This window comes from Lolium rigidum, chromosome 7, assembly GCF_022539505.1.
Source record: "Lolium rigidum isolate FL_2022 chromosome 7, APGP_CSIRO_Lrig_0.1, whole genome shotgun sequence".
NCBI lineage: Eukaryota > Viridiplantae > Streptophyta > Magnoliopsida > Poales > Poaceae > Lolium > Lolium rigidum.
In genome coordinates, this window is record NC_061514.1 from 21,668,797 (window position 1) to 21,690,431 (window position 21,635).

A 21,635-nucleotide genomic window follows, 5' to 3' on the forward strand; every position below is an offset into this window, starting at 1 on the left:
AGCAGTTGTGAGGAGCTATCCCAGTTGAGAAAATACACACCTACCAAAGGACATTTTATAGGAATTTCCTAGAATCAGCAACTTTGACCAACGAATATACCTGGGCTGGGCTGCACTTGCCAGACATCTTTGGTCCTGATGTATGAATGTTGGAATATGAGAAAGGAACCTAGCTCACATAATTGACCTTTATATTAGACTGTTGGAATAATGAGTCACTCATATTGTACATCAAACAAGACAGTAGGTAATGGTTGTTATTCAGATTCTAATTTGCTATACTCATGACGACCTAGGATCATATTGTATTAGCTCATCAGCCAACTCATCAGTTTCTGTGGAGCTTATAAGCACAATATTTTCATGGCATCGTGATTTCTGAGGGTCCGTTGTATTTTGACCACGTACTAAAAGTGTGATCATGTCTTGTATTTCTTACACCAAAATAAACTTTATTAAGTTTTTCATTATTACAAGAGTGATCTTGCCATATTGGTGAAGGTCATCGGCTTCACATGAGCTTTCATTAGCTTTTCAGTGCTTTGGAGCTGTTTAATTTGTCTCTTAGAAAGAAAGTTATTTGTAGTTCAGTATTATTTTTCTTTGTTTGCTTAAGCTATTGCCTTGTTAGCCTCATCTTATTTTATCTTAGGATTTTAAACTAAAGGTAATTGCTTGGCTAAAGTACGAGCTAAGATTATAATAAATTTTCTATGGCATAGATTCAATAAAAATCAACATATAGCAACACACGAACGTGTAACTGTAAATTCGTTTGGATTCATATCTCAATAAAATTTAAGTGTGACACCACCATCATTACAAGTCTATGGTATTACAAGCTGGTGCGGCGACAAGCTCGCAATCCAAGTCATCAATGCCATGAATAGGAGAAAGCGTGATTTAGAAATAAACGTATGCATATAAAGAGGCACTTTGATTATGTGCTTCATGAATAGGAGAAAACGTGCTCATCACAATCGATGGTGACAAAGAGAAGTGTCTATGTGGATGGTTTGCACCAGCGTTTGAGTATTAGATTTTCCCGGTTCAACGTACATGCACTTTTCGGATGATTTGCCCATCTTTGAGTGTTAGATTTTCCCGTTGCAACGCACGGGCACTTTTGCTAGTATAACATAAAATCACCACTTTAAAATGCTAATTTAGAGCATTTCTAGCAGCCTCCCCAAAACCCGCACAAAAATAGCATCGGATCGAGCGCTTGGGGAATGCCGCCGCGTGTTGCTGCTTTTGGAACGCGCCCGTTTCCAGTCGCGTCACCCTAACAAGACTTTAAGAAATTTAAATTTTACCAAAAACACTCTAATTCATTCAAAATTGGTATATATTACAATGTTTTGAATGAAATTCGACCAAATTTAAACATAAAATAAACTAATGGCGTCTACCGAGGCCGGAGCGCTCGTAACCCTGGAAGAAGTTGTAGTCCTAGTCGGTGGGCCCGTCTTTCACCGCACCGCTGAGATTAGCTTCGCTATCGTCGTCGCGCGCCAGGTCGACGAGTGGCCTGCCGCTCTCGCAGATCGACATGGTGATCATGTCCTCGATGTTCCCCTCCCAGGCCTTGTGGTCGTTCAACGACGACATGAAGGCGGTGTTGTACCCCTGGCATGTCTTCGGGATCGTCGTTGCTTGCATCGAGGTGTTGTTGGCGGAGGAGCGCCGTCACCTCATCCCCTTCCTCATTCACCTCCACCTTCGGGACAAGGAGAGCAGCGTGGCCACGGGTAGCCCGCAGTTGGGGCACCGGCTCGCGGACCAGAGATAGACGACGGGTTAAACCTCGTGTGCATGCCTCTGCATCACCAACAATGTTGGCCCACCTAGCGCGATGCGGGTTTTAGCTCCGTCCGTCGTCCCTGCAGCGTCCTTGTGTAGCGGGGATGGCCTAGAGGCGACGTTGTCACTCCTTCCTGCTCGCGGCCCGACATAGCTGGAATTTAGAGCGGGGTGCGGTAGGTCACCTAGTCTAGAGCGGGGCATGGGCGGAGGCAACGGTTCTATTTTATGGATATTTTATATTTAAATTGGGTAGACAAGTATGAAAAAAATGGTCTTTCAATGGATGATTAGTGCTTTGTGCAAAAAACTTACGTAAAAATTTCCCTGCCACTGACGCACGGGTCCTACATAAGTTTCGGCGGACACTCAGCGCGACCACGAAGCGTCCGCGGAGACGCAAACCTGACGCATATTTGGGCCAGGTTTCCGTCGCCACGGACAACCCGGTCACTATGGATCGCCCCACTGAGCAGACCTAGACGTATTTTCGGTCACGGCGGACGCAACGGTCGTTCAGCGTCCGTTTGCGTCGCCCTGTTGGAGATGCCCTAAGACATAGCTGCTTTTGTAAAAAAAAAATGATTACCGGATCTTATCCCAAGTTCCTAGCCCGGCCCAAACACAAACCCAGCCAATTCTTGCTTCCGTTGCCTGCCTCGCGTGTGGGTAGCTCGCTGCTTCCTAGCGTCGTACATGTATCGGACAAAATATGTCGTATGTATAGCAGTGCTCGTCGCCTAACCCTGGGTGACTCGGGGGCGATCCCCGCCGCTCACTGGCCGCCTGCCACCTGTGTCGATCCTTCGAAGGCCGCGGTTTGTAGTTGCCACGATTTCTACAGTTACTGCGATTATTATCCTGTCAATCGTCTCGTCTGTCGTCATACCATGTTAGTGTCATCTCGACGATCAGAGTATCTTGCGGCTACCATGTTAGTGTCATCGTATCCACGGTCCTTCCTTTTCTTGCGGCGATCTCTTCGGCCACCTGAGTCATGCCTCGGCTGGTCGTCGTCTTCGTCGTCGCTGCGTGGACGAGGCATTCGTACGTTATCCTCGCCATCAGCCCAACTATTGACGATTTTCATTAACTTGGTTATGGTCTTCGGCTTCTTACGCCCAAGCTCCTCTATGTAAGTTTCGCGTCGAATACCATCGCTGAAGGCGTCGATTGCTCTGTCGACAGAGACATCTTCGGCAGCGTTCAGGAGTTTGGTGAACCTCCCGATGTATGTGCACATCGACTCCCTTGGCTTCTGCTGACAATGACGTAATTCATCGATTCCAACAGGCCTTTTATACGTTGCCTGGAAATTTTTGACAAAAGCGTCTACCAGATCGTCCCATGATTTAATGGATCCCTTCGGCAGGCCTCTCAACCAGGCTCGTGCCGAGTCCTTCAGGTAGAGCTGCAAGCACTGCATTGCCGCTATTTGGTTCCCTTTGTGCAAGATTACGGTCTGCAGATAATCATATATCCAAGACCTCGGCTCCTGTTGCCCGTCATACTTAGCGGCATCAGTAGGAGTAGGTTTGAACCTTTTGGGCGGCATTGTCTCGCGGATCTTATAACTTAAGCAATCAGCTCCCTCATCTCGCCGTTGTACTCCTGGCTTTCTTCGGAATCATCACTGTCGTATTCTTCTCTTGTTGCTCATCGTCGCCTGGCTCTATCGATTCTACTCTGAGTCATTTCATCTCGAGCGTCCCTCGACCGGTGCTTTGAACCGCTAGCTTGAAGCGTGGATTTTTCTTTCTGTGGAACTAGGTTATCTCCTAGGATCGCGAGGCTTTCCAGGGTGCCCCGATGGGCTTGGGCCATAGGACCTTCGGGTGCTGGTTGCTGGTTGATCAGGTATGCCGCAAGGTTGGTGGTTGCTCCCTCGACGGTCTTCGGCCTCAACATACCCGCAGTGTCCGTGGTCATGAAAGACTTGGATAAATTTGATGTTATTTCTCTAGCATCGCCTTCCGAAAGTCGATACAATCTTGATCGATGCTTCCCTGCACCTTGGTTGCTTCGAGACGGACTTCCTCGTGAGGCCCTCCATCGTTCACTAGATTGATCTGCTGCTAGTAAACGTCGTTCGAGGGTGGCCTGCTCGTTCGATAGTCGCTCCCGATTTTTCTCCAAAATATAATGATAAGCATTGAGGGTTCCAACCGAAGTTCCAGCAGGAAGCGGCGTGTTGTTGATTACAGCCGCCCGAGCTGCTACCCACTCTTCCTCCGCGATGGTATAATCACTATTGTTGTTACTGGTGCTGTTTTCAGAGTTACATCGTCTGCCGGAGCGAGGGGTGTGATCTCCTTCTTCTCCTCCGTTCCCCGCGTTTCTTGCATTGAGGGTAGCATAAACTTGGTGACGCGCCATCCTCCAAGTGGTCATCCTGATTGCGCTATCGATACTTTCCTCTCCCGATGAATATCTGGCGCTGCATATGAACGGTGTCGAGGGTACTCCTCGGCAATGCCCTCCGATTGGGGCTTAGGGTTGATGGAATCCTGTAGGCTGACACGAGACATCGGTTAACAGACAAGCGGGGAGAACAATTTACCCAGGTTCGGGGCCCTCGATGAGGTAAAACCCTTACGTCCTGCCTGTCTGATCTTGATTATGAAAATATCGGGTTACAATGGGGTGCCGAAGGTTTCGGCTGTGATCTCGTCGAGAGGCTAAGTGCTACGGCGACCTAGCTCTAGACTTATGGTGGCTAAAGTTGCTAAGATTGATTGTGTCCCTCGGCAGCCCAGCGAGACTGGTATAAGGGGAGGAGGTGCAAATGCAACTGGTGTTGCCATGAAAGGTTCCGACTGAGGGGAGAAGAAGAAGACATCTGCACAAAAAGCTAGTATAAGTAAAGCTAGCCGGAAACCGTTTGGTTCATTTTATTCATCTCTACGAGCTCCGATGGACAAAAAGCTTGGAGCTGGAAATCTTACCGGCAATGGCACACACGGTGGTCGGAGTTCCCGACGGCGAGGTTTCGGCGCGATGGCTCATCGGACTTAAGAACAGTTGATGAGCATGGTGCGGCGGAGAGATTCTGGAGAGACTCTGGTGAGGTTCCGGTGCGGCGGGGATGAGAGCTCGGAGGCGGTGCTAGAGTGAGAGAGACGCGAGGGAAAGAATGGGTGGATTAGGGGGAGTAACTCAGCGGTGGTACTATTTATAGCTGAGGGCTGAGATTCGTGCGCCGCATCCTGTGGTCGGAACACAAGCGTCGCGCCATTAGATGATTGACACGTGTCCAAACCCTAGCGGTAAAATCGGTGAAGAGATTAAGTTACCGTTGGATTTACCCGAAATTGGAGCCTGATTTGGCGGAACCATTTGACCTCCTCGGAGGATCCGGGAAGTTTCAAGGTGCTTAGTTTAAAATCTGCGGAATAGATATCCGGAGATCAATTTTTGGAGAATTGATCGATGGATGAACTCCCATGGAAGAAAATATTTTCCGAAAAAGAAGTTGGAAAGACACTTTGTGAAGTCGGAGTTCTTCAAGATTTCCTAGACTTCTGGAGGCTAGCCAGAGATTTCAGAGGCATGCACAAGACGGAAGATATGGATAACCTCGGAGAACTCTGGGGGCTACTGTTGTGGATATACTTCATAGGTGTACCATCGATAGTGCCTAGATCCGGCAAGCTCGGGTGGCCCACAGATGGTGGTGGTGGAATATGGCCCACCGGATGGCTCAATTGTTGTTGATCAAGATGGAAGATGTCCAACCCAGGAACAAGGAGCCGGATCTAGCCCGACCTGCGTTAGGAGTCGGATCCGGCAAGGCCCATTTAGGTAGCCGGATCCAGTACGACAGATTAGGTATAGGCGGATCCTTGACGTGCACGACAATGTAATATTCCGTAGTTAGGCAACTTGTATTCCAGCTAGGACTCTCCGTCTAACCCTAGATCCTGGTGCCTTTATAAGCCGGATTCCGGGAGCCCTAGAGGTACAATCACAACTCATTGTAACAATGCGAAAGCACCCAGATAATTCCAGACAAGCAGCAGTAGGCCATACCTTCGAGCAGCGTGTTCTGAAGCTGGGTAAACCGCGCACTCCTATCTCATTTGCTCTCGGCCCTATGGCCCCTACTTCTTCCCTCCGTCGTGAGGATCCCCCTCCGGGGAACCGTCGAATAGGCAACGACAATAGGGATGCAAAGTATGCAAAGGATTGAGCTTCCTAAGACGATGCGGTCAAGTTACCCTACCGAAATCCCCTCTTGATAGTGCGGATATCTATCCTATAACCCGTTCTCTCAACAACCACCTTGAGACCGGTAAAAGGAAATCCTAGCAAGGCCATACCTTTGCCTTGCGCATCCCACTTGATCTTGATGATGGTGCTTCATGCTTCATTCAATCCGGAATGCCCACTTGATCATTGTTGCTTCATGAAGACTGATACGTCTCCAACGTATCTATAATTTCTTATGTTCCATGCTAGTTTTATGACATTACCTACATGTTTTGTTCACACTTTATATCGTTTTGATGCATTTTCCGGAACTAACCTATTAACGAGATGCCGAAGTGCCAGTTCCTATTTTGTGATGTTTTTGGTTTCAGAAATCGTACAAAGGAAATATTCTCGGAATTGGACGAAATCAACGCCCAGTATCTTATTTTTCCCGGAAGCTTCCAGAGCACCGAAGAGGGGCCAGAGGGGAGCCAGGGGGGCCCCACCCCACAAGGCGGCGCGGCCAAGGGGGGGCGTGCTGTCCACAACTGGCGCGTGGTTGACGAGGGAGGAAATGGTGTAGCTTTCCTTCGTTCCCCGGCAACGGCGCCAGAAAATAGCTTGATGTCTACAACTGGCGCGTGGTTGACGAGGGAGGAAATGGTGTAGCTTTCCTTCGTTCCCCGACAACGGCGCCAGAAAAGTGCTTGATGTCTACGGGTGCTTCTATTCTTGTAGACAGTGTTGGGCCTCCAAGAGCAGAGGTTTGTAGAACAGCAGCAAGTTTCCCTTAAGTGGATCACCCAAGGTTTATCGAACTCGGGGAGGAAGAGGTCAAAGATATCCCTCTCATGCAACCCTGCAACCACAAAGCAAGAAGTCTCTTGTGTCCCCAACACACCTAATACACTTGTCAGATGTATAGGTGCACTAGTTCGGCGAAGAGATAGTGAGATGCAAGTAATATGGATGTATATGAGTGGTAATAGCAATCTGAATAAAATATGGCAGCGAGTAAACATGCAACAGAACAGTAAATAAGCGGTGTTTGCAGTATTGGAAACAAGGCCTAGGGATCATACTTTCACTAGTGGACACTCTCAACATTGATCGCATAATTAATAATAACTTCTCTCATTTGTGCTACATACACTCTTTTGTTGGATGATGAACACATTGCGTAGGATTACACGAACCCTCAATGCCGGAGTTAACAAGCTCCACAATTCAATGTTCATATTTAAATAACCTTAGAGCATAATAGATCATTGCAAAATAAACCAAGAACTAACATAGTGCACACACTTGTCCACATTACACTATGAAGGAGGAATAGATCACATCAATACTATCATAATGATAATTAACTCCACAATCTACAAGAGATCATGATCATAGCCTACGACAAGAACCACACGGTGCACACACTAGTCACCTTTACACCATGCGGGAGGAATAGACTACTTTAATAACATCACATGAGTAGCACACAACTAGTAGCGATACAAAGCTCATCATATGGATCTCAATCATGTAAAGCAGCTCATGAGATCATTGTATTGAAGTACATAGGAGAGAGATTAACCACATAGCTACCGGTACAGCCCCGAGCCTCGATGGAGAACTACTCCCTCCTCATGGGAGACAGCAGTGTTGATGAAGATGGCGGTGATGTCGATGGAGAAGCCTTCGGGGGCACTTCCCTGTCCCGGCGGCGTGCCGGAACAGAGACTCCTGTCCCCCAGATCTTGGCTTCGCGATGGCGGCGGCTCGCGGAAGGTTTCTCGTACCGTGGCTTTTCCGTCTCGAGGTTTTAGGTGCGGGACCTTTATATAGGCGAAGAGGCGGCGTCAGAAGGTCGAAGGGGCGACGACACCATAGGGCCGCGCGGCCAGGGGGTGGGCCACGCCACCCTATCATCTGGGGGGCCTGTGGCCCCCCTCTGGCGGCTCTCGGGTGTTCTGGATGCTTTCGGTGAAAATAGGAACCTGGGCGTTGATTTCGTCCAATTCCGAGAATATTTCGTTACTAGGATTTACGAAACCAAAAACGGTAGAAAGCGAGAGCTGGCACTTCGGCATCTTGTTAATAGGTTAGTTCCGGAAAATGCACGAATATGACATAAAGTATGCATAAAACATGTAGATATCATCAATAATGTGGCATGGAACATAAGAAATTATCGATACGTCGGAGACGTATCGGCATCCCCAAGCTTAGTTCCTGCTCGTCCGAGCGAGTAAGCGATAACAAAGATAATTTACGGAGTGACATGCCATCATAACCTTGATCATACTATTGTAAACATATGTAATGAATGCAGCGATCAAAACAATGGTAATGACATGAGTAACAACTGAATCATAAAGCAAAGACTTTTCATGAATAGTACTTCAAGACAAGCATCAATAAGTCTTGCATAAGAGTTAACTCATAAAGCAATAAATCAAAGTAAAGGTATTGAAGCAACACAAAGGAAGATTAAGTTTCAGCGGTTGCTTTCAACTTATAACATGTATATCTCATGGATAGTGTCAATGTAAAGTAATATAACAAGTGCAATATGCAAGTATGTAGGAATCAATGCACAGTTCACACAAGTGTTTGCTTCTTGAGGTGGAAAGAGATAGGTAAACTGAGTCAACATAAAAGTAAAAGAAAGGTCCTTCAAAGAGGAAAGCATCGATTGCTATATTTGTGCTAGAGCTTTGGTTTTGAAAACATAAAGAGAGCATAAAAGTAAAATTTTGAGAGGTGTTTGTTGTTGTCAACGAATGGTAGTGGGCACTCTAACTACCTCATCAACCAGACTTTCAAGAGCGGCTCCCATGAAGGACGTTATCTCTACCGAGCAAGGTAGATCATCCCTCTTCTCTTTTGTTTACACATGTACTTTAGTTTCATTATTTATGGATGACACTCCTCCCAACCTTTTGCTTACACAAGCCATGGCTAACCGAATCCTCGGGTGCCTTCCAACAATCACATACCATGAAGGAGTGTCTATTTGCAAAATTAAGTTGCTTATCGATGAATCAGAGCAAAACATGTGAAGAGAATTATTAATGAAAGTTAATTAATTGGGGCTGGGAACCCCATTGCCAGCTCTTTTTGCAAAATTATTGGATAAGCGGATGTGCCACTAGTCCATTGTGAAAGTTGCCCAACAAGAATGAAAGATAAACACCACATACTTCCTCATGAGCTATAAAACATTGACACAAATCAGAGGTGATAAATTTTGAATTATTTAAAGGTAGCACTCAAGCAATTTACTTTGGAATGGCGAGAGAAATACCATGTAGTAGGTAGGTATGGTGGACACAAATGGCATAGTGGTTGGCTCAAGGATTTTGGATGCATGAGAAGTATTCCCTCTCGATACAAGGCTTAGGCTAGCAAGGTTATTTGAAACAAACACAAGGATGAACCGGTGCAGCAAAACTCACATAAAAGACATATTGTAAACATTATAAGACTCTACACCGTCTTCCTTGTTGTTCAAAACTCAATACTAGAAATTATCTAGACCTTAGAGAGACCAATTATGCAAACCAAATTTTAGCAAGCTCTATGTATTTCTTCATTAATAGGTGCAAAGTATATGATGCAAGAGCTTAAACATGAGCACAACAATTGCCAAGTATCAAATTATTCAAGACATTTTACCAATTACTACATGTAGCATTTTCCGTTTCCAACCATATAACAATTAACGAAGCAGTTTCAACCTTCGCCATGAACATTAAAAGCTAAGAACACATGTGTTCATATGAACCAGCGGAGCGTGTCTCTCTCCCACACAAGCATTTATTCAAACAAAAACAAAAACAAAAACAAACGAGACGCTCCAAGTAAAGTACATATGATGTGACCGAATAAAAATATAGTTTCAAGAGAAGGAACCGATAATTTGTCGATGAAGAAGGGGATGCCTTGGGCATCCCCAAGCTTAGATGCTTGAGTCTTCTTGAAATATGCAGGGATGAACCACGGGGGCATCCCCAAGCTTAGACCTTTCACTCTTCTTGATCATAGTATATCATCCTCCTCTCTTGACCCTTGAAAACTTCCTCCACACCAAACTCGAAACAACTCATTAGAGGGTTAGTGCACAATAAAAATTAACATGTTCAGAGGTGACACAATCATTCTTAATACTTCTGGACATTGCATAAAGCTACTGGACATTAATGGATCAAAGAAATTCATCCAACATAGCAAAAGAGGCAATGCGAAATAAAAGGCAGAATCTGTCAAAACAGAACAGTCCGTAAAGATGGATTTTATTGAGGCACCAGACTTGCTCAAATGAAAATGCCCAAATTGAATGAAAGTTGCGTACATATCTGAGGATCACGCACGTAAATTGGCATATTTTTCTGAGCTACCTACGGAGAGGCAGGTCGAAATTCGTGACAGCAAAGAAATCTGTTTCTGCGCAGTAATCCAAATCTAGTATGAACCTTACTATCAAAGACTTTACTTGGCACAACAATGCAACAAAACTAAGATAAGGAGAGGTTGCTACAGTAGTAAACAACTTCCAAGACACAAATATAAAACAAAGTACTGTAGCAAAATAACACATGGGTTATCTCCCAAGAAGTTCTTTCTTTATAGCCATTAAGATGGGCTCAGCAGTTTTAATGATGCACTCGCAAGAAATAGTAGTTGAAGCAAAAGAGAGCATCAAAAGGCAAATTCAAAAAAAATTTAAGCCTAACATGCTTTCTATGCATAGGAATCTTGTAAATAAACAAATTCATGAAGCATGATGCAACAAGCATAGAAAGATAAAACAAGTGCAGCTTCAAGATTTTCAGCAAAAAGAGAGGTGTTTTAGTAACATGAAAATTTCTACAATCATATTTTCCTCTCTCATAATAATATCCAGTAGCATCATGAGCAAACTCAACAATATAACTATCAAATGAAACATTCTTATCATGAGTCTCATGCATAAAATTATTATTACTCCCAACATAAGCATAATCAGTTTTATTGGTAATAGTGGGAGCAAATTCAACAAAGTAGCTATCATTATTATTTTCATCATCAAATATAGGAGGCATATTGTAATCATAATCAAATTTATCCTCCATAACAGGCGGTACTAAAAGACTACTATCATTATAATCATCATAAATAGGAGGCAAAGTATCATCAAAGTAAATTTTCTCCTCAATGCTTGGGGGACTAAAAAGATCATGCTCATCAAAACCAGCTTCCCCAAGCTTAGAATTTTCCATATCATTAGCAACCATGGTGTTCAAAGCGTTCATACTAATATTACTACTAGCATGCAAATAAGATTCCATAGGTTTTTTAATTTTTGCATCAAACCATCCATGTCTTAAATCAGGAAATAGAATAAGAAGCTCATTGTTGTCCATTATGCCAAACTAGTGTAAACAAGAAACAACAAGATGCAATTGCAGGATCTAAAGGAAATAGCTTCGAGTACTTACAACGGCGAAAATAGCTTAGTAGCCGAGATCCGGAGTGTGAGTACCTTTTACCTTTCCTCCCCGGCAACGGCGCCAGAAAAGTGCTTGCTGTCCACAACTGGCGCGTGGTTGACGAGGGAGGAAATGGTGTAGCTTTCCTTCGTTCCCCGGCAATGGCGCCAGAAAATAGCTTGATGTCTACAACTGGCGCGTGGTTGACGAGGGAGGAAATGGTGTAGCTTTCCTTCGTTCCCCGAGCAACGAGCGCCGGAAAAGTGCTTGATGTCTACGGGTGCTTCTATTCTTGTAGACAGTGTTGGGCCTCCAAGAGCGAGAGGTTTGTAGAACAGCAGCAAGTTTCCCTTAAGTGGATCACCCAAGGTTTATCGAACTCGGGGAGGAAGAGGTCAAAGATATCCCTCTCATGCAACCCTGCAACCACAAAGCAAGAAGTCTCTTGTGTCCCCAACACACCTAATACACTTGTCAGATGTATAGGTGCACTAGTTCGGCGAAGAGATAGTGAGATGCAAGTAATATGGATGTATATGAGTGGTAATAGCAATCTGAATAAAATATGGCAGCGAGTAAACATGCAACTGAACGAGTAAATAAGCGGTGTTTGCGATATTGGAAACAAGGCCTAGGGATCATACTTTCACTAGTGGACACTCTCAACATTGATCGCATAATTAATAATAACTTCTCTCATTTGTGCTACATACACTCTTTTGTTGGATGATGAACACATTGCGTAGGATTACACGAACCCTCAATGCCGGAGTTAACAAGCTCCACAATTCAATGTTCATATTTAAATAACCTTAGAGCATAATAGATCATTGCAAAATAAACCAAGAACTAACATAGTGCACACACTTGTCCACATTACACTATGAAGGAGGAATAGATCACATCAATACTATCATAATGATAATTAACTCCACAATCTACAAGAGATCATGATCATAGCCTACGACAAGAACCACACGGTGCACACACTAGTCACCTTTACACCATGCGGGAGGAATAGACTACTTTAATAACATCACATGAGTAGCACACAACTAGTAGCGATACAAAGCTCATCATATGGATCTCAATCATGTAAAGCAGCTCATGAGATCATTGTATTGAAGTACATAGGAGAGAGATTAACCACATAGCTACCGGTACAGCCCGAGCCTCGATGGAGAACTACTCCCTCCTCATGGGAGACAGCAGCGTTGATGAAGATGGCGGTGATGTCGATGGAGAAGCCTTCGGGGGCACTTCCCCGTCCCGGCGGCGTGCGGGAACGGAGACTCCTGTCCCCCGGATCTTGGCTTCGCGATGGCGGCGGCTCCGGAAGGTTTCTCGTACCGTGGCTTTTCCGTCTCGAGGTTTTAGGTCCGGGACCTTTATATAGGCGAAGAGGCGGCGTCGGGAAGGTCGAAGGGGCGACGACACCATAGGGGCCGCGCGGCCGGGGGTGGGCCGCGCCACCCTATCATCCGGGGCCCTGTGGCCCCCCTGCGCGGCTCTCGGGTGTTCCGGATGCTTCCGGTGAAAATAGGAACCTGGGCATTGATTTCGTCCAATTCGAGAATATTTCGTTACTAGGATTTACGAAACCAAAAACGACGAGAAACGAGAGCGGCACTTCGGCATCTTGTTAATAGGTTAGTTCCAGAAAATGCACGAATATGACATAAAGTATGCATAAAACATGTAGATATCATCAATAATGTGGCATGGAACATAAGAAATTATCGATACGTCGGAGACGTATCAGGGCGCGCCCCCCTATGGTCTGGCTCCACCAGGACTCCTCCGAGGCTGCCCTTCCGCCTACTTAAAGACTTCGTCGCGAAAACCCTAAAGGAATAAACCACGGGACGAGAAAAGTTACGCAGCCGCCGCCATCGCGAAGCCAAGATTCGGGGGACAGAAGTCTCTGTTCCGGCACGCCGCCGGGATGGGGAAGTGCCCCCGGAAGGCATCTCCATCGACTCCATCGCCATCTTCATCACCGCTGCTGTCTCCTATGATGAGGAGGGAGTAGTTCTCCATCGAGGCTAAGGGCTGTACCGGTAGCTATGTGGTTAATCTCTCTCTCATGTACCTCAATACAATGATCTCATGAATTGCCTTGCACGATTGAGATCCATATGATGAGCTTTGTATCACTATTAATCTATGTGCTACTCTAGTGATGTTATTAAAGTAGTCTATTCCTCCTTCATGTTGTAAAGGTGACGGTGTGTGCATCATGTAGTTCTTGGCGTAGGTTATGATTGTAATCTCTTGTAGATTATGGAGTTAACTATTACTATGATAGTATTGATGTGATCTATTCCCCCTTTCATAGCTTAAAGGTGACGGTGTGTAGGCTATGTTAGTACTCGGTCTAAATTGCAATGATCTATTATGCTCTAAAGGTTACTTAAATATGAATGCCGAATATTGTGGAGCTTGTTAACTCCGGCTTGAGGGAGCTCTTGTAGCCCTACACAATGAATGGTGTTTGTTATCAAACAAGAGAGTATATGTAGCACAAGTGAGGAGAAGTTATTTATTTGTTATGTGATCAATGTTGAGAGTGTCCACTAGTGAAAGTATGATCCCTAGGCCTTGTTTCCAAATACTGCAAACATCACTTGTTTACTGTTTTACTGCATCTTTACTTCCTGCAATATTACCACCATCTATACCACCTGTGTTTTACTATCTCTTCGCCGAACTAGTGCACATATACATCTGACAAGTGTATTAGGTGTGTTGGGGACACAAGAGACTTCTTGTATCGTAATTGCAGGGTTGCTTGAGAGGGATATCTCCGACCTCTACCTCCCTGAGTTCGATAAACCTTGGGTGATCCACTTAAGGGAAACTTGCTGCTGTTCTACAAACCTCTGCTCTTGGAGGCCCAACACTGTCTACAGGAATAGAAGCGTGCGTAGACATCAAGCTATTTTCTGGCGCCGTTGCCGGGGAGGTAAGGTTGTTGGGGGGATAACCCCCGGTATGCAAAAGGCATGCCAAACCGGATGGTTTGAGCCATCAAGATACCGGTTTGATATTCATTCCGGAGAGCAAAGTTAAACGTTTGTCTAAGTAAATCTATACCGGTATCCCCAAAGAGAGGCATACCGGTATAAGCTAAGAAGACACCGGACTGCCGGTAAGAAGTGCACCGTAGCATGTCGGCAGGACTGGTCAAAGATTCTCTCAAGAGGTAGAGGACAAGGATGACCTAAGCAAAGTAGCTTTAAACGAAGCCTTGACGCCAAAGAGGAAGGTGACGCCAAAAGCAACCGGAGGACGTCAGCCTCCCTGATTAAAGAAGATACCGGCGTCACCTATGATTAAAGTAGCTTTGTAAAGTAGTTTGTCTGTTCAAAGATGCCATTAGGGTTTCTTCCCCTGTAAGCCACCCTCTCCCCTATATAAGGAGAGGGGGCACACCCCCATCGCGGGTACGTACGAGATAATCTGTAAGCACAAACTTGTAACCTTGTTCTATCAATGAAGAAAGAGATCTAGAGCAGAGTTCTTCCTTGTGTCTCTCTTCTTCTACCTCTGGCTCAGGCCAAGTTCTTGAGGAAAGCACCCGGAAGTTCATCCAATCTAATCAACAAACCCTCCCCCGAATCCTCTAGCGCCCATTCGGCCCCAACTTAAGCCATCCTATGGCATCTGTCTGTTCACCACGACGACAGTTGGCGCCCACCGTGGCTCATGAAGCGGCGCTTGCTGGAGTTCACATTCGGGCGGGTCTCCTCGACGTCGCCGGCGAGCGGACGGTGTCTGCGCTCATGTAGCGCATCTACTCCATGGACTTCATCAATGACAACGCGGGCTGCTTCGCCAACGGCGGCATCTTCCCCAAGAACGGCCGCATCATCGAGTTCGGCAGCCACCGCATCTACTTCGGCACCGGCCCTGTGCGCCAGCGCCTCTCGCCGGTGCTGGTGGCACCGGACCCGCCAAGGTGGCTATATGCTGGCCGCGCCGCCGGCAGCGTGGAGTTCATGATGGCTGGCGCGGTTGGCGCTGGCAAGGAAGCTGTGGAAGAAGGAGCTGGCCGTGCGGCATCGACCCATCCGGCCAAGCCTCCGCTGGAGCGCGACGCAGGCGCTGCGGGAACATCTTCCGCGCCACCGCAGACACCACTTCAGGCGGCGATGAACGTGCTGGCGACGCCCATAGCGCAGAACATCGACCCGGCGGTGGCTCGGGCGGAGCTGGAGGCAACGCGCAAGACGCTGCTTTCCGGCGGCGCGGACATCATCCAGGCGTAGCGCGAGCTGAACCTAACCCTACGTGAGTATAACGCTGCCCATGGCTTTGCTTCAGTTAGCGCTCATGCCGCTAGGGTGCCGGGAAACCGGCTTAAGGCTCGCAATCTAGATCAGGATTTGCGTAAGGAAGTTCTTGCCGGTAAGGAAGTTCTTGCCGGTAAGAGTGCCTCTATATCTTTGAGCATCGTAGAGAAACCCAAGTACAGTAGCCCGGATAAAACTATAAAAGCTTCTAGGGCTGCTATGGAGCTGTGTGAATCGCTTAGCGGAGATGCTTTGGCGAAACAGCAAGATCGTGTTAGAGAACTGCTTGATGAGATTCAGGAACAAAATGCTGAGCTTGCTAGAGCGAACAAAGCTGCGGCATCAAAATTTGTGCGTTCAACAAAGAATGCCGGTAGCAAGTCCCATGGGCGGGCATCGTCCCCCCATCCGATTGATAAGAAAAGAAAAAGACATGAATGCGCAGCAGATGACTGTGTACGATCCGGTCCTTGCCGGAAAACAACAAGCCGGACAGCACGATGCCGGTAGAGAAAGCCAAGGGGCAGATCGAGGCTACGCCAGAAGAGGTTATGCCGGAAACAATCATGTCGGTAGATATGAAATCGGGCAAAATTATCGAGCTGCAAGGGCAGCGTACGAAGAGGAGGAAATACCTCACCAAAGATACCGGCAGGCAAGAGCCGCGGTACCGGAACATTACGATGAAGCTGATTCGACAGCGGAAAGACTCACGGCATACCGGAACCCGTTGGGGGAACGCGTGGGAGAAAGACATCTGCCAGAACGGGATGCGAGGCACTGTCTGGATAGAGTGTACTTATCTGAGATGATCGAGGCAGAAGGTCCTCCGGGCCCAAAATGCTTTGGTCCAAGGATCATGAAAGAAGAACCACCGGTTCGCAACTTCCAGTTGCCCCGTGACACAAAAACATATGATGGCACCACCAAGCTGGAAGATTGGCTCGCGGATTACGTGACCGCGGTGTACGTCGCTGGCGGCGGAGGAACCGTAACTGGTGGAGGAAACCGGCATTGGGCCATAAGGATTGTACCATCTTTCCTGGTAGGACCGGCATGAATCTGGCTAAATAACTTACCGGCAGGAAGCATAAATGGCTGGTTGGACTTTGAGGAAGCCTTTGTGAGTAATTTCAGCAGCACATACCGGAGGCCCAACGAGCCGCGAGCAGCTCGCCTTGTGCGTGCGGCGCCCAAATGAAACAGACCGGGATTATCCGACCCGGTGGAACTCCACAAGAAACTCCTGCGAAGGAGTGATAGAGGCGCAAGCCATCGCTTGGTTTTGCAATGGATGCCGCGAGAGGTTCGCCGTTGTGGCAGAAGCTGCAGCGGAACATGCCGGTAACTCTGGCAGAAATGATACGAGTGGCAGATAGCTACGCGTGGGGAGACCCAATGCAACCGGCAGTGCAAGCCGATCCGGCACAAACGAGCCAACCGCGCCAAGATCAATACCGGGACAACCGGCATAACAAGAGAAGGGAAGATTTTCCGGATCGAAGGTACGGTCCACACCAAGTAGCTGCGGTGCAGGATAATTCCATCCCCAGCGGGAGCAAAGGCAAAAAACCGGATCGCAGCCGTGGGCGGGTCCTAAAAAACAATGGGTTGAAAAGAAAAAGTGGGGAGAGAAAAGAGATTGGCAAGAACACATAAGATACACCATGGAAGCAGCGATGAAGCAACCATGCCGGTTCCACACTCTGAATCCGACGAGGCCGGCGAATCATTTGACAAAAGATTGTTCCTGGATCAAGCACTTGATGCTGAGAGGTGCGGCAAAAGATGCGCAAGCAGAGGGCTGTTCCACAATTTTGCCACCCTCGCATGACATGTTGCATCAGCACCCATTACCACCACCGCCACCGCTTACCGGGGCAAATGCTCTACCGGTACAGCCTCAACCGAACCGGCAGCATCAGGTTCATCATGTGGGAGAAGGCAATGGCCATGATCAGCCACCACCACTGGCACCTTTGGGCCGGAACGTTTACAAGGATCCACACTTGTGCTGCGTTGTGTTCGTTACTGAGCCAACCGACAGGCAGAGCGTGCATCGCCGTTCCATGGAAGTGAACGCAGTGATGCCGGCAGTACCAAAATACATGCTGTGGTCAGATCAGGAAATTACCTGGTCATTCAAGGATCACCCCAAAATCATGCCGAATCCGGGTGGTTATGCTCTTGTGGTAGACCCAATCATGCATGGGCCAACAACTCGAGTCAAGTTTAGCAAAGTGTTGATAGACAATGCAAGCAACATAAATATCATGTACAAGCATACAATGCACACGCTGGGGATAACAGAAAACATGCTACAGCCAACTCACACAACGTTCCACGGGATCGTTCCGGGCTTGTCCTGTGCACCGGTAGGAAAAGTAAGGGTGGATGTGTCATTCGGAGGACGTGACAACTGCCAGGTGGAAAACATTCTGTTTGAGGTGGTGGACTTAGACAGTCCCTACCATGCACTGCTAGGGAGACCGGCATTGGCAGCTTTCATGGCCTCAACTCACACGGCTTACCTCAAGATGAAGATGCCGGCACCTCGTGGACCCTTAACTGTGGTGGGAAACTACAAAGTCTCACTGGAAACTGCTTCAGCCGGATCGAACCTGGCAGAATCGCTGGTGATCGCAGAGGAAAAAAGAAGGATGCAAACTGCGGTTGCGCTGGCTCAGTCCTCACAGTTGAGCTTAGCGGCAATGAGTGGAAACTTGGGCGCACTGGCATTTAAGCCGACAAATGAAACAAAGGACATTGTGCTGGACCCGGCTTACCCAGAGCGCACCGTTCGTATCGGTGCCGGCCTGAATCAGGCATAGGAAAGCGCGCTCGTCAGCTTCCTCCATGAGAATCGGAATATCTTTGCCTGGTCTACTGATGACTTGGTAGGTGTTCCGAGGGAGCTGGCTGAGCACTCTCTGAATGTCCGAAAGGATGCTAAGCCGGTGCGGCAACCTCTACGCCGGTTCGCTGAAGATAGGAGAAAGATCATCGGAGAAGAAGTAACAAAGCTGTTGGTTGCCGGTTTCATCGTGGAAGTGACGCATACTGAGTGGCTGGCTAATCCGGTGCTGGTCGAGAAGAAAAAAGAAGAGAACCTGGAAGCAAAAGCTCCAAAGGTGTGGCGCATGTGCATCGACTACACCAACCTAAACAAGGCCTGCCCAAAAGATCCTTTCCTACGCCCCGGATCGATCGGGTGATTGATTCTACTGCTTGGGTGTGAGTTGTTGTCTTTTACGGATGCTTATTCCGGTTTCCACCAGATTCCCCCGAAAAAGGAAGATCAAATAAAAACTGCGTTCATTACCCCGCACGGGGCTTATTGCTATGTTACTATGCCTTTTGGTTTGCGCAACGCTGGTGCAACGTACCAGCGCTGTATGCAAAAATGCTTGTTTGATCAAATCGGAAAAATTGTGCAAGTCTATGTGGATGATGTCGTGATAAAAACTAGGGATTTCTATTTTCGTGCCCCTGCTTCATTAGTTGTACTCAGTTTTCCCCAGCCCCTTAGTTTTTCCTCAGCTTTCCCCTCCCTCTAGTTTGAAACCCCTCGAAGACGCGGGTTGCCGTCAGGTCAGAGGCCTTACCGTTACCGTCGGGTCGGTTCCTCTCCGGCCGTCTCGTGCGACGGGTAGCCATCCATCTACCGCCGACGCGTGGGCCGTTTTATTTCCTGATTGTATGCGTGGTGCTGCCAATGACAAATGGGGCCGCTCTATGGGGCTGCCGCAGCCAATGACCGGTGGGTCGTCTATTTATTTATAGAAAATTATATATTGCCGCTCCGTGGGGCCTCCGTAACCAATGACCGCCGTGGCGGTGACTATTTTCGCAGCTTAATCTAAAGTGACTCTTATGCTAAACATTGTGCATCCCGACGTTGACCTAGCAGTGGCGGCGAGCATAGCCATTCTGACCATGCCGATATTGGCATCGGCATTGGCATCGTTTGGAGGATGTGGTGCTCGAATAATAGTGGAAATGCGATATTATTTTTTACATGCATAATATATAGAAAATAGCTAGATCTCTAAATCGATGCATATGAAGCTACATATATATTCTTGGTCATAATCCCCTTATCTAAAGGGGATGGATGCATGGCTTCACGTCGTCGTCGCTTTCATCGTCAGTATCTTCGTCGTCCGAGTAGTAGTACCTCACTGCACATTGTTCCGTCGAACACCTTCACTCTGTGAGCACATCATCGCCTTCATATTTGAAGTGTACGTAGCAGCCGAAATCCACACCGTGCGCGATAGCGAATTTCTCCCAGCCCTTGTCGAGGTACATCCGGCCTTGTCCGTCAAATAGGACCTCCACGGTCCAGAGACGAGGACCGCGGTCAGCTGCTCGTAGATACACCTTAGCTGGCTCCTGGCCGTCAAGATAGTCCGCAAACTTTTTTGGGAGTTCCTGCAAAGAGATCGAGCGCCGATCGTTTGAAATTAAAGGTTTTTGAGAACATGCCCATAATTAATCACATGTATCATATATGTGGGAACGCGTACGTACCTTCTTGACCAAAGGGTCTTCATAGACGACGATGAAGAACTCCTCTATGATCAATGGCAGTGTTGATGGTGGTGGTGGCAATGATGATGATCCACTTCCCCTTCCCCTTCCCCTTCCCCTTCCCCTTCCCCTTCCCCTTCCCCTTCCCCTTCCGGTCCGCGTCCGAGACGTGGAAGCCATGGCAATGGATGATCAAGTGTATGTGAACGAAGAAGAGAGAGGCGGAACCTATTGACACAAGGGATGGCCGTGTGGGTGTTTATAAGGGAGAGATGACCGTTGTAGGGGTTTACACAATAAAATAAGGAGGAGGTGAACGTTGGTGGGGGTTTACACAATAAATTAAGGAGGAGATGACCGTTGTGGGGGTTTACACAATAAATTAAGGAGGAGACGACCGTTGTGGGGGTATATATCTCAACAAAAAAGTAATGCGGACTATCTTGACGGAAATGGAACTTCGTGATAAGTTTATCATTTTACCATGAAAAGTAATGCCTAAAAGAAATGGTAATTCGTGATAGTTTATCATTTACCGTAATGGCTACAACAAATCGTTGATGGTTTATCATTTTTTGCGTGAAAAGTAATGGCTACAAGAAATGGGTGATGGTGTATCATTTTTTGCGTGCAAAGTAATGGCTACAACAAAATCGGTGATGGTTTATCGTTTTTTGCGTGAAAAGTAATGGCTACAAGAAATGGGTGATGGTGTATCATTTTTTGCGTGAAAAGTAATGGCTACAACAAAATCGGTGATGATTTATCGTTTTTTGCGTGAAAAGTAATGGGTACAATCCCTACAAGAAATGGGTGATGGTGTATCATTTTTTTGCGTGAAAAGTAATGGCTACAACAAATCGGTGATGGTTTATCATTTTTTGCGTGAAAAGTAATGCCTAAAAAGAGTTTATAATTTAGCTCGTGAAAAATAATGCAGAAACCCAAACTTTGTGTGAAGCTAACCGACGACAGAGAGAGAGAGGGTGGTGGCCCCGACCAGAGAGAGAGATAGGGGTTATCCTGCCCGTTAGATCATACGATCAATGGTCGGCGGGCACGATCCGCGTGACATGGGCTAGACCAATCAGGGCAATGTTGGGCGTCCGTGAGAGTTTGTGAAGGGAGAGGGCAAAGCCGAGTAGTATCAAGAAACCAAGGGCAAGTGAGTAGTAAACGAGACTAAGGGATTCAAATATGAGATTTAAAAAATGGAAAATGCGTGTTTTGTACAATGAAACCCATCTTGGCCTACCTCAAACTATTTGCAATACAAATCTACATGAGTGTGAAAATTATGGCCTCATTCAGACAAAGTATGTTTTGGGGAAAGCTGTTTTTGGTAGGGCTT